Raw genomic sequence first — 26,644 nt, 5'->3', positions numbered from 1 at the left:
CATTTTCACTATATTGATTCTTCTGATCCATGAACATGGTATATTTCTCTATTAGTGTCCTCTTTCATTTTTCACCAGCGTTTTATAGTTTTCTCTATATACGTCTTTATTTTCTTTAGATAGATATATTCCTAAGTATTTTATTCTTTTCGTTGCAGTGGTGAATGGAATTATTTCTTTAATTTCTTTTTCTGCTTTCTCACTATTAGTGTATAGGAATGCAAGGGATTTCTGTGTGTTGATTTTATATCCTGCATTATTACTATATTACTGTATTCATTGAATAGCTCTAGTAATTTTCTGGTGGAGTCTTTAGAGTTTTCTATGTTGAGGTTCATGTCATCTGCAAACAGTGAGAGTTTTACTTCTCTTCCGATTTGGATTCCTTTTCTTTTTCTGCTCCGATTGCTGTGGCCAAAACTTCCAGAACTATGTTGAATAGTAGTGGCGAAAGTGGGCACCATTGTCTTGTTCCTGACTTTAGGGGAAATTATTTCGATTATTTCACCATTGAGGATAATGTTTGCTGTGCATTTGTCATAGATAGCTTTTATTATGTTGAGGTACGTTCCTTCTATTCCTGCTTTATGGAGAGTTTTTATCATAAATGGATGTTGAATGCTGTCGAAGGCCTTCTCTGCATCTATTGAGATAATCATATGGCTTTTATTTTTCAATTTGTTAATGTGGTGAATTACATTGATTGATTTGTGGATATTGAAGAATCCTTGCATCCCTGGGATAAAGCCCACTTGGTCATTGTGTATGATCTTTTTAATGTGCTCTTGGATTCTGATTGCTAGAATTTTGTTAAGGATTTTTGCATCTATGTTCATCAGTGATATTGGCCTGTAATTTTCTTTTTTTGTGGCATCTTTGTAAGGTTTTGGTATTAAGGGTGATGGTGGCCTCATAGAATGAGTTTGGAAGTTTACCTTCCTCTGCAATTTTCTGGAAGAGTTTCAGTAGGGTCAGTGTTAGCTCGTCTCTAACTTTTTGGTAGAATTCAGCTGTGAAGCCGTCTGGACCTGGGCTTTTGTTTGCTGGAAGATTTCTGATTATAGTTTCAATTTTCGTGCTTGTGATGGGTCTGTTAAGATTTTCTATTTCTTCCTGGTTCAGTTTTGGAAAGTTGTACTTTTCTAAGAATTTGTCCGTTTCTTCCGTATTGTGCATTTTATTGGCATGTAATTGCTGATAGTCATCTCTTATGATCCTTTGTATTTCTGTGTTGTCTGTTGTGATCTTTCCATTTTCATTTCTAATTTTATTGATTTGATTTTTCTCCCTTTGCTCCTTGTTGAGTCTGCTAATGGTTTGTCAATTTTATGTATCCTTTCAAAGAACCAGCTTTTGGCTTTGTTGATTTTTGCTATGGTCACTTTTGTTTCTTTTGCATTTATTTCTGCCCTAATTTTTAAGATTTCTTTCCTTCTACTAACCCTGGGGTTATCCATTTCTTCTTTTTCTAGTTGCTTTAGGTGTAGAATTCGGTTATTTTTTTGACTTTTTTCTTGTTTCTTGATATATGCCTGTATTGTTATGAACTTTCCCCTTAGCACTGCTTTTAGTGTCCCACAAGTTTTGGGTTGTTGCTTTTTCATTTTCATTCATTTCGATGCATATTTTGATTTCTTTTTTAATTTCTTCTGTGATTTGTTGTTTATTCAGAAGCGTGTTGTTCAGCCTACATATGTTGGAATTTTTAATATTTTCTCCTTGAGATCTAATCTTACTGCACTATGGTCAGAAAAGATGCTTGGAGTGATTTCAATTTTTTTTTTAAATTTATCAAGGCGAGATTTATGGCACAGGATGTGATCTATCCTTGAGAAAGTTCCGTGAGCACTTGAGAAAAGGTGAAATTCATTGTTTTGGGGTGAAATGTCCACCATCTATAAATGTCCATTTATAGATATGAATTAGGTCTAACTGGCCTATTGTATCATTTAAAGTTTGTGTTTCTTTGTTAATTTTGTGTTTAGTTGAACTATCCATAGGTGTGAGTAGGGTATTAAAGTCTCCCACTATTATGGTGTTATTATTAATTTCCCCTTTCATGCTTATTAGCATTTGTCTTACATATTGTGGTGCTCTGCAATATGTTGGGTGCATATATATTTATAATTGTTATATCTTCTTCTTGGATTGATCCTTTGATCATTATGTAGTGTCCTTCTTTGTCTCTTTTCACAGCCTTTGTTTTAAAGTCCATTTTATCTGATATGAGTATTGCTACTCCTGCTTTCTTTTGGTCTTTATTTGCGTGGAATATCTTTTTCCAGCCCTTCACTTTCAGTCTGTATGTGTCCCTTGTTTTGAGGTGGGTCTTTTGTAGACAATATATACAGGAGTCTTGTTTTTTATTCATTCAGCCAGTCTTTGTCTTTTGGTTGGGGCATTCATCCCATTTATGTTTAAGGTAATTATTGAAAAGCATTCAGGTATGACCTAAATCAAATCCTTATGATTATACACTGGAAGTGAGAAATAGATTTAAGGGACTAGATCTGATAGATAGAGTGCCTGATGAACTATGGAATGAGGTGCATGACATTGTACAGGAAACAGGGATCAAGACCATCCCCATGGAAAAGAAATGCAAAAAAGCAAAATGGCTGTCTGGGGAGGCCTTACAAATAGCTGTGAAAAGAAGAGAAGCGTAAAGCAAAGGAGAAAAGGAAAGATATAAGTATCTGAATGCAGAGTTCCAAAGAATAGCAAGAAGAGATTAGAAAGCCTTCTTCAGCAATCAATGCAGAGAAATAGAGGAAAAGAACAGAATGGGAAGACTAGAGATCTCTTCAAGAAAATTAGAGATACCAAGGGAACATTTCATGCAAAGATGGGCTCAATAAAGGACAGAAATGGTATGGACCTAACAAAGCAGAAGAAATTAAGAAGAGGTGGCAAGAATATACAGAAGAACTATACAAAAAACGATCTTCAAGACCCAGATAATCACGATGGTGTGATCACTCACCTAGAGCCAAATATCCTGGATGTAAAGTCAAGTGGGCCTTAGAAAGCACCACTACAAACAAAGCTAGTGGAGGTGATGAAATTCCAGTTGAGCTGTTTCAAATCCTGAAAGATGATGCTGTGAAAGTGCTGCACTCAATATGCCAGCAAATTTCAAAAACTCAGCAGTGGCCACAGGACTGGAAAAGGTCAGTTTTCATTCCAATCCCAAAGAAAGGCAATGCCAAAGAATGCTCAAATTACCGCACAATTGCACTCAACTCACACGCTAGTAAATTAATGTTCAAAATTCTCCAAGCCAGGCCTCAGCAATACATGAACCGTGAACTCCCTGATGTTCAAGCTGGTTATAGAAAAGGCAGAGGAACCAGAGATCAAATTGCCAACATCCGCTGGATCATGGAAAAAAACAAGGGAATTCCAGAAAATCATCTATTTCTTCTTTATTGACTATGCCAAAGCCTTTGACTGTGTGGATCACAATAAACTGTGGAAAATTCTGAAAGAGATGGGAATACCAGACCACCTGACCTGCCTCTTGAGAAATCTGTATGCAAGTCAGGAAGCAACAGTTAGAACTGGACATGGAACAACAGACTGGTTCCAAATAGGAAAAGAAGTATGTCAAGGCTGCATATTGTCACCCTGCTTATTTAACTTCTATGCAGAGTACATCATGAGAAATGCTGGACTGGAAGAAACACAAGCTGCAATCAAGATTGCTGGAAGAAATATTAATAACCTTAGATATGCAGATGACATCACCTTTATGGCTGAAAGTAAAGAGGAAATAAAAAGCCTCTTGACGAAAGTGAAAGTGGAGAGTGAAAAATTTGGCTTAAAGCTCAACATTCAGAAAACAAAGATCATGGCATCCAGTCCCATCACTTCATGGAAAATAGATGGGGAAACAGTGGAAACAGTGTCAGACTTTATTTTGGGGGGCTCCAAAATCACTGCAGATTGTGACTTCAGCCATGAAATTAAAAGACGTTTACTCCTTGGAAGAAAAGTTATGACAAACCTAGATAGCATATTCAAAAGCAGAGACACTACTTTGCCGACTAAGGTCCATCTAGTCAAGGCTATGATTTTTCCTGTGGTCCTGTATGGATGTGAGTGTTGGACTGTGAAGAAGGCTGAGCGCCAAAGAATTGATGCTTTTGATGTGTGGTGTTGGAGAAGACTTTTGAGAGTCCCTTGGACTGCAAGGAGATCCAACCAGTCCATTCTGAAGGAGATCAACCCTGGGATTTCTTTGGAAGGAATGATGCTAAAGCTGAAACTCCAGTACTTTGGCCACATCATGTGAAGAGTTGACTCATTGGAAAAGACTCTGATTCTGGGAGGCATTGGGGGCAGGAGGAGAAGAGGACGACAGAGGATGAGATGTCTGGATGGCCTCACGGACTCAATGGACATGAGTCTGAGTGAACTCCAGGGGTTGGTGATGGACAGGGAGGCCTGGCATGCTGCCAGGGGTCATGGGGTCACAAAGAGACGGACGCGACTGAGCGAATGAACTGAACTGAACTGAACTGAATCATCCCGTTGCCATTTACTTTATTGTTTTGTGTTCGGGTTCATACACCCTTTTTGTGTTTCCTGTCTAGAGAATATCCTTTAGTATTTGTTGGAGAGCTGGTTTGGTGGTGCTGAATTCTCTCAGCTTTTGCTTGTCTGTAAAGCTTTTGATTTCTCCTTCATATTTGAAAGAGTTCCTTGCTGGGTACAGTAATCTTGGCTGTAGGTTATTTTCTTTCATCACTTTAAATATGTCTTGCCATTCCCTCCTGGCCTGAAGAGTTTTTATTGAAAGATCAGCTTTTATCCTTATGGGAATCCCCTTATGTGTTATTTGTTGTTTTTCCCTTGCTGCTTTTAATATTTGTTCTTTGTGTTTGATCTTTGTTAATTTGATTAATATGTGTCTTGGGGTGTTTTGCCTTGGGTTTATCCGTTTGGGACTCTCTGGGTTTCTTGGACTTGGGTGATTATTTCCTTCCCCATTTTAGGGAAGTTTTCAACAATTAGCTCCTCAAGTATTTTCTCATGGTCTTTCTTTTTGTCTTCTTCTTCTGAGATTCCTATAATTCGACTGTTGGAGCATTTCATATTGTCCTGGAGGTCTCTGAGATTGTCCTCATTTCTTTTAATTAGTTTTTCTTTTTTCCTCTCTGATTCATTTATTTCTACCATTCATCTTCTATTTCACTGATCCTATCTTCTGCCTCCATTATTCTACTATTTGTTGCCTCCAGAGTATTTCTGATCTTATTTACTGCATTATTCATTATATATTGACTCTTTTATTTCTTCTAGGTCCTTATTAAACCTTTCTTGCATGTTCTCAATCTTTGTCTGCAGGCTATTTATCTGTGATTTCATTTTGATTTCAAGATTTGGATCATTTTTACTCATTATTTGGAATTCTTTATCAAATAGATTCCCTATCTCTTCCCCTTTTGTTTGGTTTGATGGGCATTTATCCTGTTCCTTTACCTGCTCGGTATTCCTCTATCTCTTCATCTTGGTTATATTGCTGCATTTGGGTGGGCTTTCTGTATTCTGGCAGTTTGTGGACTTCTCTTTATTATGGAGTTTCCCCACTGTGGGTGGGATTGTATCAGTAGCTTGTCAAGGTTTCTTGGTTAGGGAGGCTTGTGTCGGTGTTCTGGTGAGTGGAGCTGGATTTCTTCTCTCTGGAGTGCAATGAAGTGTCCAGTAATGAGTTATGAGATGTCAATGGTTTGGGAGTAACTTTGGGCAGCCTGTATATTGAAGCTCAGGGCTGTGTTCCTGTGTTGCTGGAGAATTTGTGTGGTATGTCTTGCTCTGGAACTTGTTGGCCCTTGCGTGGTGCTTGGTTTCAGTGTAGATATGGAGGCGTTTGATGGACTCCTATTGATTAATGTTCCCTGTAGTGAGGAGTTCTCTGATGTTCTGAGGTTTTGTATTTAAGCCTCCTGCTTATGGTTTTCAGTTTTATTTTTACAGTAGTCTCAAGACTTCTCCTTCTATACGACACCATTGATAAAACATCTAGGTTAAAGATGAAAAGTTTCTCCACTTGAGGGACACCCATAGAGGTTCACAGAGTTACATGGAGAAGATAAGAGGGAGGAGGTAGTTAGAGGTGACCTGAATGAGATGAGGTGGAATCAAAAGAAGAAAGAGCAAGCTTGCCAGTAATCACTTCCTTGTGTGCACTTCACAGTCTGGACCACTCAGAGATGTTCACGGGGTTATACAGAGAAGAAGAGAGAGAGGAAGGAGACAGAGGTGGCCAGGAGGATAAAAGAGGGAAATGAAAAGGAGAGAGACAGATCCAGCCAGTAATCAGTTCCCTAAGTGTTCTACAATCTCTGTCTGGAACCCACAGAGATTCACAGAGTTGGGTAGAGAAGAGAAGGGGGAGGGAGGAGACAGAGGCGACCTGGTGGAGAAAAAGGAGAGTCCAAAGGAGGAGAGAGCAGTCAAGCTAGGAATCTTGCTCTCACGTAAAAATGGGTACTGAAGATTTGGTTTTTGAAGGTACAAAATTGATAACAAATACCAAAAAGCAAAGATTAAAAATCTAGAGTAGAGGTTGGATTTTCAAAAATACAATATTAAAGAAAAGAAGAAGAAGAAAAAAAAATCACAAGAATTATTAAAAAGAAAAAAATATATACATGAAGTTTGCTTTAAAAATAGGGTCTTTTTTTGAAAAGTAATAGTAGGTTATAAAAATGAAAATTAAAGGAGAAAGAGAGGACTTAAAATTTAAAAATGTTTAAAAAAAAGAAGAAAACAACCAAAAAAATCATAGAAATAGTAAAGATAGATCTAGGACTTTCTCTGGTGTTGTTGTGGGCAGTGTGGGGTCAGTTCATTTTCGGGTAGTTTCTTTGTCTGGCTTATATTTCTCAAGATCTATAGACCCCTTCCTACGTTGTCAGTACTAACAACAGGGCTTTAATCTATTGCACCTGTCACTTCCAAGGTGGTTCCCTTTGTTTTAGCTTCTTCTATTTGCTGGTCTCTTCAGTGTCTGATTTCTGCCCTGACACAAGGGGGGCAGTGGTGGACACTTTTTTTAGGGTTACTTGTTCAGTCGCACTGTGGGGAGGGAGGGACGCTGGAAACAAATAACATTGGCATGTGTGCGTAGTGTCTCAGCCACACTGGGCCTGTCCCTGCTCACTGCACACACAGCTCAGGCTCTAGGTTGCTCCGCCGGGAACCGTCTGAGGCCAGCCCTGGGCTACATGCACCTCCCAGGTCTAAGCTGCTCAGGCTCAGTACTCAGGTAGTGCTCAGCAGTGCAGACTCATTTGGGCCTACACTTTTTGCCCTTCCCAGGTCTGAGTAGCTCTGGTGTTTGGTGAGCACGGTTGCTGTGACTTATCACCTCTCCCATCCCTGCTGCTCAGTTTTCTGGGTGTACAACTGGTGCACCTTCTCATGCGGATGATGACTGTCCAGAACCCCAAGAAGTCTTAATTAGCAAAGAAGCCTGTTTGCAGTTTGGTAGTTAATGTCTCTCTGGGGCTGCGATTGCCCCCTTCTGGCCCTTCCAGCTCTGGCTGCCTGTCACCGGAGGGGGATGGTCTGCAGCTGGCTAATTCTGTTCCATCCTTTGTTCTGTGTACAGTCCTGGTGGTGTCTTATGTTAGAGCTTTTCGCATGGTAACTATCCCACAGTCTGGTTTGCTAGCGCATTAGCTCACTCTGGTTATACTCAGGGCATTTGGGCCCTATCCTTAAAATGCAGTGCAACCCACACCCCCCTACCCAGCCCCCGCTTGCTAGTGGTGGATGCAGGTGTCTGTGCTGCTTCTCCGCTGGGGGAGTTACTGTTGGGCTGGTAATCTGTGGGTTTTAATTATTTATTTATTTTTCCTCCCTGTTACATTGCCCTCTGTGCTTCCATGGCTCGCCACAGACTCGGCAGTGAGAGTATTTCCCGGTGTTTGGAAACTTGTCCCTTTTTAACACTCCCTTCTCAGGATAGAGGTCCCTCCCTACCTCTTTTGCCTCTTTTTTTGTCTTTTATATTTTTTCCTACCTGTTTTCAAAGACAATGAGCTGCTTTTCTGGGTGCCTGATGTCCTATGCTGGCATTCAGAAGTTGTATTGTGGAATTTATTCAGCGTTGAAATGTTCTTTTGATGAATTTGTGGGGGAGAAAGTGGTCTCCCCATCCTATTTATCTTAGGACTTAAGATCTTAGGCCTTCCCCCAAATTGGTTTAATTTAGAAGCAATGGATAAATTGCCAGAAGCATACACTTGTCCAAGACTGTATCAGAAAGAAATAGAAAAACTGAATGTACTGAATACTAGTATTAAACTGAAGCAGTAATCAAAAAACTCCCCCAAAAAGAAAAAGTCCAGGACAGTAAGACTTCACAAAAGAATTCTATCAAATATTTACAAAAGAGTTTATACCCATATTTCTCAAAGTTCTGCAAAAGCCTGAAGGGACTGGAATACTTCCAAAGGTATTCTACTATGGTCAGTATTACCCTGATACCAAAAACAGACAAAGAAACTACAATAAAAGAAAATTAAAAGCCAACAACCCTGATTAACACTTACAAAATTCTTCAACAAAATAGTAACAAACAAAATTCAACCATACTTAAAGAGGATCATACATCACGATAAAGTGGAATTTATTCCAGGGATATAAGGATTATTAAATATCCATATCAATCAACATGACAGAATAATATTCACCTGATTACCTCAACAGATGCAAAAAAGTATTTGACAGAATGCAACTTGCATTTATGATAAAAATTCAACAAAGCTTGTATTAAGGGAACATAGCTAAATATATGTTGAGGGAAGAGCAGAGAAATAGCTCCAGAAAGAATGAAGAGGTTGAACCAAAGCAAAAATGATTCCTATTTGCAGATGTATTCCTATTTGCAGAAATATTTCATGCAAAGATGGGCACAATAAAGGACAGAAACAGCAAGAATCTAAAAGATGCAGAAGAGATTAAGAAGAGGTGGCAAGAATACGTGAAATAATTTTTTTTTTTAAGCCTTGATGATGCAGATAACCACAATGGTATGGTCACTCACTTACTTTCTAGTTGTGAAAATACAGTCCAATGCTGTAAATAATAATAATAATAATAATAATAATAATAATAATAATATCACATAGTAATCTGGAATGTTAGGTCCATGAATCAAGGTAAATTGGGTGTGGTCAAACAGGAGATGGCAAGAGTGAACGTCAATATTTTAGGAATCCGTGAACTAAAATGGATGAGAAAGGGTGAACTTAATTCAGATGACCATTATATCAACTACTTTGGGCAAGAATCCAATGGAAGAAATGGAGTAGCCCTCATAGTCAACAAAAGAGTCCAAAATGCAGTAGTTGGGTGCAGTCTCAAAAATGACAGAATGATCTCAGTTTGTTACCAAGGCAAACTATTCAACATCACAGTAATCCAAGTCTGTGCCCCAACCACTAATGCTGAAGAAGCAGGAAAACAATAGAATGGGAAAGACTAGAGATCTCTTCAAAAAAACTAGAAATACAAAGGAAATATTTCATGCAAAGATGGGCACAATAAAGGACAGAAACAGCAAGGACTTAAAAGATGCAGAAAGATTAAGAAGAGGTGGCAAGAATACATAGAAGAACTGTTTTTTGTGAGGTTTTTTTAAGTCTTAATGATGCAGATAACCACAATGGTATGGTCACTCACCTAGAGCCAGGTATCCTGGATCCTAAAGTCAAGTGGGCCTTCAGAAGCATTACTATGAAGTTAGTGGAGGTGGTATAATTCCAGCTGAGCTATTCCAAATCCTAAAAGATGATCTTGTTAAAATGTTTCACTGAATACATCAGCAAATTTGGAAAACTCAGCAATGGCCACAGGACTGGAAAAAGTCAACTTCAATTCCAACCCCAAAGAAGAGGAATGGCAAAGAATGTTCAAACTACCACAAATTGTGCTCATTTCATATGCTAGCAAGGTAATGTACAAAACCTTTCAAGCTAGGCCTCAACAGTATGTGAAAAAAGAACTTCCAGATGTATAAGCTGGATTTTAAAAAGGCAGAGGAATCAGAGATCAAATTGCCAACATTTGTTGGATCATAGAAAAAGAAAAAGAACAGGAAAGCATCTACTTCTGCTTCATTGACTATGCTAAAACATTTGACTGTGTGGATCACAACAAACTGGAAAATTCTTCAAGAGATGGTAATACGAGACCACTTTACCTGGCTTCTGAGAAACTTGTATACAGGTCAAGAAGCAACAGTTAGAACTGGACATGGAACAACAGACTGGTTCCAAATTGAAAAAGGAGTATGTTAAGGCTGTATATTGTCACTCTGCTTATTTAACTTATATGCAGAGTACATCGTGCAAAATGCTATGCTGGATGAATCACAAACTGGAATGAAGATTGTGCCGAGAAATATCAACAACTTCATATATACAGATGACACCACCCAAATAGCAGAAAGTGAAGAACTGAAGAACCTCTTGATGAAGGTGAAAGAGGAGAGTGAAAAGGATGGCTGAAAATTCAACATTCAAAACACTAAAATTATGTCATCCAGTCCCATCACATCATGGCAAATATATGGGGAAAAAATGATAACAGTAACAGACTTTATTTTCTTGGGCTCCAAAATCACTGTAGATGGTGACTGCAGCCACAAAATTCAAAGACACTTGCTTCTTGGAAGAAAAACTAAGATGAACCTAGACAGTGTATTAAAAACCAGCGACATCACTTAGCCAACAAAGGTCCATATAGTCAAAGTTATGGTTTTTCCAGTAGTCATGTACAGATGTGAGAGTTGGACCATCAAGAAGGCTGATAGTCGAAGAACTGATGATTTCAAACTGTGGTGCTAGAGAAGACTCTTGAGAGTCCCTTGGACAGCAAGGATATTAAACTAGTGAACCTTAAATGGCATCACTGACTCAATAGGCATGCATTTGAGCAAACTCTGGGAGACAGTGAAGGACAGGAATCCTGACATGTGGCAGTCCATGTGATCACAAAGAATTAGACATGACTAAGTGACTGAACAACAACAACAATCTCAACATAATAAAGGCCATTTACGACAAATCCATATCTAACATCATATTTAATAATGAAAAACAAAGTATTTCCTGTAAGATCAGGAACAAGACAAACAAGTCCAATTTGACTGTTTCTATTCAATATGTAATTAAAAGTCCTAGCCACAACAATCAGACAATTTTTAAAAAAATTTTTAAGCAAAATGGAAAAAAGCTCACTGTTCGCAGATGATATTACACTATATATAAAACCTGAAACTGTCATGATATTTTTTGTTAATTGGCTATGTTTAGTATTAGTTGCTCAGTCATGTCTGACTCTTTGCAACCTCATGGACTGTAGCCCACCAGGCTCCTCTGTCCATGGAATTCTCCAGGTAAGAATAAAATTTTCAGGATATGAGATTAATATACAGAAATTTATTATTTTTCTATGCATTAATAATTTACTACCAGAAAGAGAAATCAAGAAAATAATGTCATTTACAACTAAATCAAGAGGAATAAAATACCTTGGATAATTAAGGAGGCTAACTAAGGAGGTAAAAGACCTATACTTTGAAAACTAGAAAACACTGATGAAGGAAATTCAAGACAATGCAAATAAGTGGAAATGTATCCTATGTTCATTAATTTGGAGAATTAATATTGTTTAAGTGACCATATTAACTAGGCAATCTACAGCTTCAGTGCAATTTCTATCCAAATACCCATAATATTTTTTACAGAATTAGATCAAATAATCTTAAAATTATATGAATCTTAAAATACCCTGAATAGCAAAAGCAACCTTGAGGAAAAAAGAAAAAACCTAGAGGTATCAGGCTCCCTGACTTCAGACTATATTACAAAGCTACAGTAAGCAAAACAGTATAGTACTGGCATAAAAATAGACACATAAATCAGAAGAACAGAGCAAAGACCCCAGAAATAAACTCACGCATACAAGGTAAAAAAGGCAAAAGTATACAATGGAGAAAACACAGTCTCTTCAATAACTGTACTAGGAAAAGTAGACAGCTACATGTAAAAGAATGAAACTAGACCATTTCTCGCACTGGGTACAAAAATGAACTTAAAATGGATTAAAGAACTAAGGGTAAGACCTGTAACCATAAAACTCCTAAAATAAAATATGGACAGTATGCTCTTTGAGATCAGTTTTAGTCATAATTTTGAGGTACTCTGTCTCCTCAAGCAAGAGAACAAAAACAAAAATAAATGGGACCTAGTCAGATGTAAAAACATTTTAACAGCCAAGGAAACCTTTAACAAAACTAAGAGGCAACCTATTGGATGGAAGAAGATATTTGCAAATGACATGTCTGATAAGAAGTTAATATTCAAAATATATTTTAAAATTATACAAACAATATTTTTAAATGAACAATTTAATTTAAAAAACAGTCTGGCACCCAGCCTCTGGCCCAGGTGCGCAGCCATGGCTCAGGAGCATCGGCTAGGTGGACAGTCATTAAACTGGGAAGGTATCTCTGTACAATAACCTGGGAGTGAAGACCAGTGACTCAAAAACATAAGGCTGGTCCAAAACTTTCAAATTTCTTCAGTCTCAGCTCCAGATGAAGAAGGCAGCTCTCACTCAGACCAAGACCCAGAGGACAATACAAAGTACAGTCTTAGGTTCAGTAATCAACCTGAAGCAAGGTGATTCTTCAGATAAGTGGCACTCTTATCCCCCTCTGCACTTAGCCATGGGACTCAAGAACCTTGTTCCCAGGTTGTTTTCTGCAGAAGATTTGATCCTCTTATCTGATGAATATGAGCCCAGGTTTCCTAACGATTATGAGAAAGTAGTGAAGCACCAAAGAGAGGAGCAACAGATACAGTGGGAGCTGGAAAGACAGAAGGAAATAGAAGAGAGGGGAAATAAATGTAAAGACAGACGTGAAGTTAGTGGGTTTTCCAGGTGACCAGAACCAGATTCTGATGAAGATTATGACCAAGAGAGGAGCAAGATGGGTGGAGCTGTCATCACACCATCCACTTCTCTTATAGAAAAGGACAAAGAGTTACCCCAAGACTTAACCAGGAAGAGGATTCAAGACCTCACTCACAGTCTTCCAAAGGTGCTATTCCTCCCCCAATGTACAAGGAATAAGACAAACCCAGATCCCCAGTCAGCCTCAGCAACTCCTTCTTCACCAACATGGGGGTAGGGTAGCATATAAAATCATGCAGAAGTTTAGCTTCTGGGAAGGCCCAGTCTTAGGAAGCACCAGCAGGGCCTGAGCTCCACCAGCAAGTTGGGGGGGGGTGGGGGGGTGGGGGTAGGCATGGCAAGAGCATATGCCTGACACCATCAAGAAAGATTCAGCCAAAAAGTTGGATTTAGGGGGGGTGGTCCTAAAATGGCAGAGGAATAGGACGGGGAGACCACTTTCTCCCTCACAAATTCATCAAAAGAACATTTCAGCACTGAGTAAATTCTACAAAACAACTTCTGAATGCTGGCAGAGGACATCAGGCACCCAGCAAAGCAGATCATTGGCTTCAAAAACAGGTAGGAAAAAATATAAAAGATACAAAAAGGGACAAAGGAGGTAGGGAGGGAGAGAGTCCCATCCTGGGAAGAGACTCTTAAAAAGAAAGGTTTTCAAACACCAGGAAAAATTCTCACAGCCGCGTCTGTGGTGAGCCTTGGAAGCACAGAGGGCAACATAACAGGAAGGAAAAATAAATAAATAATTAAAACCAACAGATTACGAGCCCAACTGTAACTCCCCCAGTGGAAAAGCAGCGCAGATGCTTGCATCCACCACTAGCAAGTGGGGGCTGGGCAGGCAGGAGCGGGAGGCACAGGCGGCAGTGCTTTTTAAGAATCATGCCATGGGAGGCTCAGGCTACAGTGCTTTTTTGAGAATCGGGCCGGAACACCCCACGCGTGGCCAGAGCGAACTAACTTGGGCTAGCAAACCAGACTGTGGGATAGCTGCCACATGAAACGCTAGAACATAAGACACCTCCAGGACCGTGCACAGAACAAAGGACGGAACAGAAATAGCCAGCTGCAGACCATCCCCCTCCGGTGGCAGGCAGCCAGAACCTTAAGGGCTGGAAGAGGGCAATTGCAGCCCAAGAGAGACATTACCGACCAAAATGCAAGCAGGCTTCTTTGCTAACTAAGACTTCTGGGGGTTCTGGACAGTCATAATCTGCCTGAGAAGGAACGCCAGCAGTACTCCCAGAAAACTGAGCAGCAGGGAAAGGCCATAAGTCACAGAGATTGCACTCGCCAAACTCCTGAGCTACTTGGACCTGGGAAGGGCACAAAACTCAGGCCCAACCAAATCTGCACCTCTGAGGGCTTCCTGAGCACCCAGCCTGAGCAGCTTAGACCAGGGAGGTGCATGAAGCCTAGGGCCGGCCTCAGACAGTTCCCCGGCGGAGCAACATAGAGCCTGAGCGGTGTGTGCCGCGAGCAGATGAGATACTGCAAGCACACGCCAGTAATATTAGTTTCCAGCATCCCTCCCCCCACCCCCCCGACAGCATGCCCCCACCACCTTCTATGTGTCAAGACAGAAATCAGACACTGAAGAGACCAGCAAACAGAGGAAGATAAACAGTGGGAACCGCCTTGGAAGTGACCCCACACAGCCCACAACACCAGCGAAAGGGCCAGATATACCTTTACTACTTTTACGATCATTTTTTTTCAGTTGATGTGGTTGCGTGATTGTTTTTTCTTTTCTTTTTCTTCTTTTTTTTAACTTTCTTAAATTTTTAAGTCCTCTATTTCTCTAATTATTATTTTTATAACCTATTATTACTTTTCAAAAAAAGGGACCCTATTTTTAAAGCAAACGCTGTATATAGTCTTTTTGTGGTTGATGTTTTTGTTTTTTAATAATTCTTGCGGCTTTGTTTTTTTGTTTTGTTTTGTTTTTTTCTTCTCCTTCTTCTTGTTCTTTTCTTTAATAGTGTAGTTTTGAAAATCCAACCTCTACTCCAGATTTTTAATCTTTGCTTTTTGGTATTTGTTGTCAATTTTGTACATTTAAAAACTCAATCTTCAGTACCCAATTTTACCTGAGAGTGAGATTACTGGCTTGACCACTCTCTCCTCCTTTGGACTCTCCTTTTTCTCCACCAGGTCGCCTCTGTCTCCTCCCTCCCCCTTCTCTTCTCTACTCAACCCTGTGAATCTCTGTATGTTCCAGACAGTGGAGAACACTCAGGGAACTGGTTACTGGCTGGATCTGTCTCTCTCCTTTTCATTTCCCTCTTTTATCCTCCTGGCCACCTCTGTCTACTTCCTCCCTCTCTTCTTCCCTGTATAACTCCATGAAAACCTCTGAGCGGTTCAAACTGCGGAGTGCACATAAGGAAGTGATTACTGGCTAGCTTGCTCTCTCCTCTTTTGATCCCACCTCATCTCATTCCAGTCACCTCTAACTATCCCCTCCCTCTTCTCTTCTCCATGTAACTCAGTGGACCCCTATGGGTGACCCTCAATGTGGAGAAACCTTTCATCTTTAACCTAGATGTTTTATCATTGGTGCTTTATAGATGGAGAAGTCTTGAGGCTATTGTAAAAATAAAACTGAAAACCGGAAACAGGAGGCTTAAGTCCAAATCCTGAGAACATCAGAGAAATCCTGAATCCAGGGAACATTATTCGATAGGAGCTCATCAAATGCCTCCATACCTACACTGAAACCAAGCACCACCCAAGGGCCAACAAGTTCCAGAGCAAGACATACCATGCAAATTCTCCAGCAACACAGGAACACAGCCCTGAGCTTCAATATATAGGCAGCTCAAAAATACTCCAAAACCACTGACGTCTCATAACCCATTACTGGACATTTCATAGCACTCCAGAGAGAAGAAATCCAGCTCCACCCACCAGAACTCCAACACAAGCCTCCCTAACCAAGAAACCTTGACAAGCCACTGATACAACCCCACCCACAGTGAGGAAACTCCATAATAAAGAGAACTCCACAAATTCCCAGAATATACAAAGGCCACCCAAACGCAGCAATATAACCAAGATGAAGAGACAGAGGAATACCCAGCACGTAAAGGAACAGGAGAAATGCCCACCAAACCAAACAAAAGAGGAAGAGATAAGGAATCTACCTGAGAAAGAATTCCAAATATAGATAGTGACAATGATCCAAAATCTTGAAATCAAAATGGAATCACAGATAAATAGCCTGCAGACAAGGATTGAGAAGGTGGAAGAAATGTTTAACAAGGACCTAGAAGAAATAAAAAAGAGTCAATATATAATGAATAATGCAATAAATGAGATCAGAAATACTCTGGAGGCAACAAATAGTAGAATAATGGAGGCAGAAGATAGGATCAGTGAAATAGAAGATAGAATGGTAGAAATAAATGAATCAGAGAGGAAAAAAGAAAAACTAATTAAAAGAAATGAGGACAATCTCAGAGACCTCCAGGACAATATGAAATGCTCCAATGGTCGAATTATAGGAGTCCCAGAAGAAGAAGACAAAAAGAAAGACCATGAGAAAATACTTGAGGAGATAATAGTTGAAAACTTCCCTAAAATGGGGAAGGAAATAATCACCCAAGTCCAAGAAACCCAGAGAGTTCCAAACAGGATAAACCCAAGGAGAAACACCCCAAGACAAATATTAATCAAATTAACAAAGACCAAACACAAAGAACAAATATTAAAAGCAGCAAGGGAAAAACAACAAATAACACACAAGGGGATTCCGATAAGGATAACTGCAGATCTTTCAATAGAAACTCTTCAAGCCAGGACGGAATGGCAAGACATACTTAAAGTGATGAAAGAAAATAACCTACAGCCAAGATTACTGTACCCAGCAAGGATCTCATTTAAATATGAAGGAGAAATCAACAGCTTTACAGACAAGCAAAAGCTGAGAGAATTCAGTACCACCAAACCAGCTCTCCAACAAATGCTAAAGGATATTCTTTAGACAGGAAACACAAAAAGGAAGTATAAACCCGAACCCAAAACAATAAAGTAAATGGCAACGGGATCATACTTATCAATAATTACCTTAAACGTAAATGGGATGAATGCCCCAACCAAAAGGCAAAGACTGGCTGAATGGAAACAAAAACAAGATCCCTATATATGCTGCCTACAAGACACCCACCTCAAAACAAGGGACGCATACAGACTGAAAGTGAAGGGCTGGAAAAAGATTTTCCATGTAAATAGAGACCAAAAGAAAGCAGGAGTAGCAATATGCATATCTGATAAAATAGACTTTAAAACAAAGGCTGTCAAAAGAGACAAAGAAGGCCACTACATAATGATCAAAGGATCAATCCAAGAAGAAGATATAACAATTATAAATATATATGCACCCAACATAGGAGCACCACAATACGTAAGACAAATGCTAACAAGTATGAAAGGGGAAATTAACAATAACACAATAATAGCAGGAGACTTTAATACTCCACTCATACCTATGGACAGATCAACTAAACAGAAAATTAACAAAGAAATGCAAACTTTAAATGATACATTAGACCAGTTAGACGTAATTGATATCTATAGGACATTTCACCCCAAAACAATGAATTTCACCTTTTTCTCAAGTGCACATGGAACCTTCTACAGGAAAGATCACATCCTGGGCCATAAATCTAACCTTGATAAATTTAAAAAAAATCGAAATCATTCAAAGCATCTTTTCTGACCATAGTGCATTAAGATTAGATCTCAATTACAGGAGAAAAATATTAAAAACTTCAACATATGGAGGTTGAACAACACACTTCTGAATAACCAACAAATCACAGAAGAAATCAAAAAAGAAATCAAAATATGCATAGAAACGAATGAAAATTAAAACACAACAACTGAAAACCTGTGGGACACTAAAAAGCAGTGCTAAGAGGAAAGTTCATAGCACTACAGGCATACCTCAAGAAACAACAAAAAAGTCAAATAAATAACTTCACTCTACATGTAAAGCAACTAGAAAAGGAAGAATTGGAGAACCCCAGAGTTAGTAGAAGGAAAGAAATCTTAAAAATTAGGGCAGAAATAAATGCAAAAGAAACAAAAGAGACCACAGCAAAAATCAACAAAGCCAAAAGCTGGTTCTTTGAAAGGATACATAAAATTGACAAACCATTAGCCAGACTCATCAAGAAACAAAGGGAGAAAAATCAAATCAATAAAATTAGAAATGAAAATGGAGAGATCACAACAGACAACACAGAAATACAAAGGACCATAAGAGAATACTATCAACAATTATATGCCAATAAACTGGACAACGTGAAAGAAATGGACAAATTCTTAGAAAAGTACAACTTTCCAAAACTGAACCAGGAAGAAATAGAAAATCTTAACAGACCCATCAGAAGCACCGAAATTGAAACTGTAATCAGAAATCTTCCAGCAAACAAAAGCCCAGGTCCAGACGGCTTCACAGCTGAATTCTACCAAAAAGTTAGAGAATAGCTAAAACCTATCCTACTCAAACTCTTCCAGATAATTGCAGAGGAAGGTAAACTTCCAAACTCATTCTATGAGGTCACCATCACCCTTAATACCAAAACCTGACAAAGATGTCACACAAAAAAGAAAACTACAGGCCAATATCACGGATGAACATAGATGCAAAAATCCTCAACAAAATTCTAGCAATCAGAATCCAACAACACATTAAAAAAAATCATACACCATGACCAAGTGGGCTTTATCCCAGGGATGCAAGGATTCTTCAATATCCGCAAATCAATCAATGTAATTCACCACATTAACAAATTGAAAAAAAAAAAAGCCATATGATTATCTCAATAGATGCAGAGAAGGCCTTTGACAACATTCAACATCCATTTATGATAAAAACTCTCCAGAAAGCAGGAATAGAAGGAACATACCTCAACATAATAAAAGCTATCTATGACAAATGCACAGCAAACATTATCCTCAATGGTGAAAAATTGAAAGCATTTCCCCTAAAGTCAGGAACAAGACAAGGGTGCCCACTTTCATTGCTACTATTCAACATAGTTCTGGAAGTTTTGGCCACAGCAATCAGAGCAGAAAAAGAAATAAAAGGAATCCAAATTGGAAAAGAAGAAGCAAAACTTTCATGTTTGCAGATGACATGATCCTCTACATGGAAAACCCTAAAGACTCCACCAGAAAATTACTAGAGCTAATCAATGAATATAGTAAAGTTGCAGGATATAAAATCAACACCGAAATCCCTTGCATTCCTATACACTAATAATGAGAAAGTAGAAAAAGAAATTAAGGAAACAATTTCATTCACCATTGCAACGAAAAGAATAAAATACTTAGGAATATATCTACCTAAAGAAAATAAAGACCTATATATAGAAAACTGTAAAACACTGATGAAAGAAATCAAAGAGGACACAAATAGATGGAGAAATATACCATGTTCATGGATCGGAAGAATCAATATAGTGAAAATGAGTATACTATCCAGAGAAATCTACAGATTCAATGCAATCCCTATCAAGCTACTAGTGGTATTTTTCACAGAACTAGAACAAATAATTTCACGATTTGTATGGAAATACAAACAACCTCGAATAGCCAAAGCAATTCTGAGAGAGAAGAATGGAACTGGAGGAATCAACCTGCCTGACTTCAGGCTCTGCTACAAAGCCACAGTCATCAAGATAGTATGGTACTGACACAAAGACAGAAATATAGATCAATGGAACAAAATAGAAAGCCCAGAGATAAATCCACACACCTGTAGCCACCTTATCTTTGACAAAGGAGGCAAGAATATACAATGAATTAAAGATAATCTATTTAACAAGCGGTGCTGGGAAAACTGGTCAACCACTTGTAAAAGAATGAAACTAGATCACTTTCTAATACCACACACAAAAATAAACTCAAAATGGATTAAAGATCTAAACATAAGACCAGAAACTATAAAACTCCTAGAGGAGAACATAGGCAAAACACTCTCCGACATAAACCACAGCAGGATCCTCTATGATCCACCTCCCAGAATACTGGAAATAAAAGAAAAAATAAACAAATGGGATCTAATTAAAATTAAAAACTTCTTCACAACAAAGGAAACTATAAGTAAGGTGAAAAGACCACCTTCTGAATGGGAGAAAACAATAGCAAATGAAACAACTGACAAACAACTAATCTCAAAAATATACAAGCAACTCCTGCAGCTCAATTCCAGAAAAATAAATGACCCAATAAAAAAATGGGCCAAAGAACTAAATAGGCATTTCTCCAAAGAAGACATACGGATGGCTAACAAACACATGAAAAGATGCTCAACATCACTCATCATCAGAGAAAGGCAAATCAAGACCACAATGAGGTGCCATTTCACACCAGTCAGAATGGCTGCGATCCAAAAGTCTACAAGCAATAAATGCTGGAGAGGATGTGGAGAAAAGGGAACCCTCTTACACTGTTGGTGGGAATGCAAACTAGTACAGCCACTATGGAAAACAGTGTGGAGATTCCTTAAAATATTGCAAATAGAACTGCCTTATGACCCCGCAATCCCATGGCTGGGCATACACACCAAGGAAACCAGAATAGAAAGAGACACCTGTACCCCAATGTTCATCACAGCACTGTTTCTAATAGCCAGGACATGGAATCAACCTAGATGTCCATCAGCAGATGAATGGATAAGAAAGCTGTGGTACATATACACAATGGAGTATTACTCAGCCATTAAAAAGAATACATTTGAATCAGTTCTAATGAGATGGATGAAACTGGAGCTGATTATACAGAGTGAAGTAAGCCAGAAAGAAAAACACCAATACAGTATACTGACACATATATATGGAATTTAGAAAGATGGCAATTATGACCCTGTATGCGAGACAGCAAAAGAGACACAGATGTGCAGAACAGATTTTGGACTCTGGGAGAGGGAGAGGGTGGGATGATTTGGGAGAATGGCATTGAAACATGTATACTATCATGTAAGAAATGAATCGCCAGGCTAGGTTCGATGCAGGATACAGGATGCTTGGTGCTGGTGCGCAGCAATGATCCAGAGAGATTATATGGGGTGGGAGGTGGCAGGGGGGTTCATGATTGGGAACTCATGTACACCCATGGTGGATTCATGTCAATGTATGGCAAAACTAATACAGTATTGTAAAGTAAAATAAAGTAAAAATAAAAATTTAAAAAATAATTTAAAAATTTTTAAAAAAAAATAGCATATCTAGGAATAAACCTACTTAAGGAGAAAACAGAACTGTAAATGGAAAATTATAAGACACTGATGAAAAAATCAAAGATGTTATAAACAGATGGGGAGATATTCCATGTTCCTGGGTAGGAAAAATCAATATTATGAAAATGACTAAACTACCAGACTCAGTTTACAGATTCAATGCAATCCCTATCAAATTACAAATGTCACTGTTCACAGAACCCTAAAAAAAAAATTTCACAATTCGTATGGAAACACAAAGGACCTCAAATAGCCAAAGCAGTCTTGAGAAAGAAGAATGGAGCTGGAGGAATCAACCTTCCTGACTTTAGGCTATATTACAAAGCTACATTCATCAAGACAGTAAAGTACTGGCACAAAAGCAGAAATATAGACCAATGGAACAAAATAGAAAGCCCACAGATAAACCCATGCACCTATGCATACCTCATTTTTGACTAGAGGCAAGAATATAAAATGAGGCAAAGACAGCCTTTTCAATAAGTGGTGTTTGGAAAGCTGGACAGCAAAAGAATGAAATTAGAACATTTCCTAACATCATACACAAAGATACACTAAAAATGGATTAAATACCTAAGTGGAAGACCAGAAACTATGAAACCCTTAGAGGAAAACATAGGCAGAACACTCAATGACATAAATCAAAGCAAAATTCTCTATGACTCACCTCCTAGAGTAATGGAAATAAAAACAAAAATAAACAAGGGGGACCTAGTTAAATTTAAAAGCTTTTGCACAACAAAGGGAATTATAAACAAGGTGAAAAGACAACACTCAGAATAATAATAGCAAAAGGAACAACTGACAAAGGATAAATTTCAAAAATATACAAGCAGCTCATACAACTCAATACCAGAAAAACAAACAACCCAATGAAAAAGAGGGGGAAAGACTTAAATAGACATTTTTTCAAAGAAGACATATAGATGGCTAATAAACACATGAAAAGATGCTCAACATTGCTCACTATTAGAGAAATGCAAATCCAAACTCCAATGACATATCACTTTACACCAGTCAGAATGGCCATCATCAAGAAGTCTACAGACTATAAATACTGGAGAGGGTATGGAGAAAAGGAAAACCTCTTGCATTGCTAGTGGATGTAAAGTGATTCGGCCACTATGGAAAACAGTATGGAGATTCCTTTAAAAACCTAGAAATAAAATGACCGAGCAATCCCACTCCCAGGCATATACTTGGAGGAAACCAAAATTGAAAAAGACACATGTGCCCCCATATTCATTGCAGCACTATTTACAATAGTTAGTACATGGAAGCAACGTAGATGTCCATCAACAGATAAATTGATAAAGACGTTGTGGTACAACTGGTAATATACAATGGAATATTACTCAGCCATAAAAGGGAACACATTTGAGTCTGTTCTAATGAGGTGGACAAACCTCAAGTCCTTCACACAGGGTGAAGTAAGTCAGAAAGAGAAAGATAAATACCATGTACTAATGTATATATATGGATTCTAGAAAGAAGGTACTGATGAATATAGTTGCAGGGCAGCAATGGAGAAACAGACTTAGAGAATAGACTTATAGACACAGGGAGAGGGGAGAAGGGAGAGGGTAAGATATGTGGAGAGAGTAACATAGAAACTTACACTACCATATATAAAACAAATAGCCAATGGGAATCTGCTGTATGACTCAAACAGGGGCTCTGTAGCAATCTAGAAGGGTGGGATGGGGAGGGAGTTTCAAGAGAGAGGAGACATGGGTGTATCAATGGCTGATTCTTATTGATGTTTAACAGAAAACAACAAAATTCTGTAAAGCAATTATCCTTCAGTTTAAAAATAAATATTTTTTTTTAAGGAAACTCAAGGTAATATCCAAGGTTGGCCAGAGCAGTTGAGTGTAAGAAGTACTGTTCAAATAGCAGAGACTGAGGAAGAAAAGAGGTTTATGTGTGGTTTTGGTGATAGCCAAGGACTACAGATTGGACACTGTACAACTGCAACATTAAGCATGAAAGTAGCAATAGCTTACACAGTACTCACTATATATCAGACACTCGTGGATGCATTTTAGACTTTGGCTGGTCTAATCTTCAAGATAACCCTGGTTGAGGGTTGTGACCCATCTCCTCACTTGATAAAGCAGGACATCAAAGTAACCTATCTTAGGTGACACTGCCAAGTATCATGGAAGTGGACACATAAACAAAACAGTTATGTAGGTAGACTTATGACTCAGAATATATAGTTCTAAGCTGATTTTTGAATGCTCAAAATTCTCCAAGCTAAGCTTCAACAGTATGTGAACAGAGAACTTCCAGCTGGATTCAGAAAAGGCAAAGGAACCAGAGATCAAATTGCCAACATCTGTAGGATCATAGAAATAGCAAGAGAACTCCAGAAAAACATCTACTTCTGCTGTATTGACTACACCAAAGCCTTTGACTGTGTGAATCACAACAAACTGTGGAAAGATTTAGGAATAACAGACCACCTTACTTGTCTCCTGCAAAACCTGTATGCAGGTCAAGAAGCAGCAGTTAGAACCAGACAGGGAACAACAGACTGGTACCAAACTGGGAAAGGAGTACATCAAGGCTGTATATTGTCACCCTGCTTATTTAAGGTATATGCTGAGTACATCATTCAAAATGCCAGGCTGGATGAAGCACAAGCTGGAATTAAGATTGCCAGAAGAAATATCGATAACCTCAGATATGTAGATGACATCACTCTTATGGCAGAAAGTGAAGAAGTAAAGAGACTCTTGATAATGGTGAAACAGAAGTCTTAAAAAAGTTGGCTTAAAACTCAGCATTCAAAAAATGAAGATCATGGTATCCAGTCCCATCATTTCATGGCAAATAAATAGGGAAACAATGGAAACAGTGACAAACTTTATTTTGGAGGGCTTCAAAATCACTGTGGACAGTGATTGCAGCTATGAAATTAAGATGCTTATTTCTTGGAAGAAAAGCTATGACAAATCTACACAGTGTACTAAAAAGCAGAGATTTCACTTGCTAACAAAGGTCTATCTAGTCAAAGCTATGCTTCTTCCAGTAGTCATGTATAGATATGAGAGTTGGACCATAAAGAACTCTGAGTGCAGAAGAACTGATGTTTTCAAACTGTGGTGTTGAAGAAGACTCTTTCAAGTCCCCTGGACTGCAAGGAGATCAAACCTGTCAAACCTAAAGGAAATTAGTCCTGAATATTTATTGGAGGACTGATGTTGAAACTGAAGCTCCAATACTTTGACCACCTGGTGTGACAAAACTGATTCACTGGAAAAGACCCTGATGCTGGGAAAGATTGAAGGCAGGAGGAGAAGAGGATGACAGAGGACGAGATGGTTGGATGTCATCACTGACTCAATGGACATGAGTTTGAGCAAGCTCTGGGAGATGGTGAAGGACAGCAAAGCCTGGCATGCTGCAGTCCATGGGTCTGCAAAGAGTCAGACATGACTGAGCAACTGAACAACAACAACAAGCTGAAGACCACCAATTGTTGGCCATCAAGAGTTTCGATGATCAGTAAATTTCATAGCTCTGTAGACAAGAATATAAGCAGAAAAAAATGAAGCACCTTTCTGTTTTGATAATTTGATGAAACGATATAAAGAAAGATTTTTAAAAGCATGGTGAAATATCACCTCACACATATCAGAATGGCTATTGTCAAAAAGATAAGAAATAACAAGTGTTGGTAAGGAAGTGGAGAAAAGGGAGCCCTCATGTACTCTTGGGCAGGTATGTAACTTGATAACAGTAGGGATGTTGTTCAAAAAATGAAAACTAAACCTATCATACAATTCAACCACTTCACTCCAGGATATTTATTCAAAAAGAACGAAAACATTAAACCAAAAAGGTATACACACCCTAATGCTCACAGTAGAATTATTTATTATAGCCAAGATATGGAAGCAGTCGAAGTATTCACAGTTAAATTGATGAAGATGGTAGTATATACATATGCAATGAAATATTAGCCACGAAAAAGAAAGAATGAAATTTTGCCTCTTGTGAAAACATTGATGTAGTTAGAAGGTGTTGTAGTTAGGGAAGTAAGTCAGAGAAAAAGAAATATTGTATATTTTCACTTATAGGTGCAATCTAAAACATAAATAAATATAATAAAACAGAAACAGACTCACAGATACATAGAACAAAGTGGTGGTTACCAGAAGGAAGAGGGATGAGTTGACGACCAAAATAGGTGAGGGGCACTTAGAGGTGTAAACTACTCAGATTAAAATAAATAATTTACAATGATACATAGCAAAAGGAATATAGTCAATATTTTATAACTCTGTATGGAATATAGTCTATAAACACATCAGATTACTATGTTGTATATCCAGAACTAATGTAATATTTTGTCAACTATGCAGCAATTTTTAAATGACATCAATTTTATATGATAAAATATTTCCATTTTATTCAGTGAAATTCATTTTTATAGTTTAAATTGTGGTAGAGAATAGTAGAAATGGCAATGTCCCCAGATCTGAAAAAGCATTTCTCACTGACTGTCACTGTAGGATAGAAATTGAAAAGTTCAAATGTGAAAGCAACATGATCAAAAGAAAATGCATGGGGCATTTGGAAAGAAGCTTGAGAAACCTATTTATGCTGGTATATGAGATAATTTTAGACAGGATAGGCAAAGACCATGTGAGGACATCACACTTGTTTCACAGGGAATCCTTATCAGAGATTTAAAAAAAAATTATAATAACTTTAAGTTGATTTCTAAATTCTAACTGCATTCTCATAGATTAATTTTATTATTATAAATACAGTGAGAGTTAGGCAAGACATAATATTCAATGCAATAGAGACAAAGAACCACAAAGCTGAGAGACACCAACTGCCCCAAATAACCCAGCTGATAAAGTGAAGCTGAGAGTGTACCTATGGTTTTTCCAGAGCTCTGCTCCTCTTCCACTATTTTATGTCCTATTAATTCTAGGGCATAATGAATGCAGTACTTTGTGAAACCTATTCTGGAAGTGTCAAACAGGAAGAATTAAATAGAAAGGAACTGAGAATCAAGAATCCTCAAACTACCACACAATTGCACTCATCTCACACGTTAGTAGAGCAATTCTTAAAATTTTCCAAACCAGGCTTCAGCAATACGTGAACCATGAACTTCCAGATGTTCAAGCTGGTTATAGAAAAGGCAGAGGAACCAGAGATCAAATTGCCAACATCCTCTGGATCATCGTAAAAGCAAGAGAGTTCCAGAAAAACATTTATTTCTGCTTTATTGACTATGCCAAAGCCTTTCACTGTGTGGATCACAATAAACTGTGGAAAATTCTGAAAGAGATGGGAATACCAGACCACCTGACCTGCCTCTTGACAAACCTATATGTAGGTCAGGAAGCAACAGATAAAACCGGACATGGAACA

The 26,644-nt window shown here is 38.3% G+C and overlaps 1 pseudogene; it reads left to right on the top strand.

Annotated features, from left to right (window-relative positions):
- Positions 1 to 431: 431 nt before the first annotated feature.
- The window catches only part of LOC138421050 (splicing factor 45-like), a 47,485-nt pseudogene continuing 21,272 nt past the window's right edge, over positions 432 to 26,644 (top strand).

The sequence above is a fragment of the Ovis canadensis genome, chromosome 15 (assembly GCF_042477335.2).
Source record: "Ovis canadensis isolate MfBH-ARS-UI-01 breed Bighorn chromosome 15, ARS-UI_OviCan_v2, whole genome shotgun sequence".
Lineage (NCBI taxonomy): Eukaryota > Metazoa > Chordata > Mammalia > Artiodactyla > Bovidae > Ovis > Ovis canadensis.
The sequence above is the reverse complement of the archived record's forward strand: the minus strand, read 5'-3'. Positions and strand labels throughout refer to the sequence as shown.